The sequence below is a fragment of the Palaemon carinicauda genome, chromosome 26 (assembly GCF_036898095.1).
Source record: "Palaemon carinicauda isolate YSFRI2023 chromosome 26, ASM3689809v2, whole genome shotgun sequence".
Lineage (NCBI taxonomy): Eukaryota > Metazoa > Arthropoda > Malacostraca > Decapoda > Palaemonidae > Palaemon > Palaemon carinicauda.
In genome coordinates, this window is record NC_090750.1 from 9008922 (window position 1) to 9009795 (window position 874).

Below are 874 nucleotides of genomic sequence, written 5' to 3' on the forward strand. Positions count from 1 at the left end.
CCGAGAGGGACAAAAAAAAAAAAAAGAGGAATAGATGGAAAGAGTGCGAACAGTGATGAAAGGGGAATCGAAAAGTTATCCGTCATTTCTGAATGCGCCTCGGATAGTTATTTGTAGAAAATTATGTCTAATATTGTGCTTACGAGAAGAGGGGAGGGGAATTTTGTGCCCATGTAGTTCTTCCTCCCTCTTTAATTAAGTGATCCATCCATATTGTACATGCAAGTCCGTATGCAGGGCATTTAGGGATTTATAGAACATTAAAGAGAGCATGTGAATCTTTCTTTTGGTTAGGAAGGAAAAAATCCATAGAAAATTTCATAAAAGGTTGTCATGTTTGTAACTGTCTCAAAGAACATAAAAACACTGTACCGGAAGGCGGAAAGAGGCCTGTGATTCTATTAAATTTTATAGAGTGCCTATGTACGTGGTAGTACCATTTCCTACTGGTTTAACACAACATAAGTATATATATATATATATATATATATATATATATATATATATATATATATATATATATATATATATATATATATATATATATATATATATATATATATATATATATATATATATATATGCAGATGCATTTCCTCGGTACACTCATAATTACGAAATGTTGGATAAATCAATAAATTCATTAGCCCAGGTGCTATGCTCTTTCATTACTAAGTTTGGCTGCCCAAAAATTTTGATAAGTGATATTGGTCTTAAGTTTATGAATAAGGTGGTGAAATCAGTCACAGACTTGATGAAGAAAATTTTACACCTTTCAGTGACCGCAGATAGGCCTTCAGCAAATGGCTTAGTGGAATCGCAAAATAGGGAAGTAGTGCGAATTTTACGTTATTTTGTGGCTGATGACCCCCTT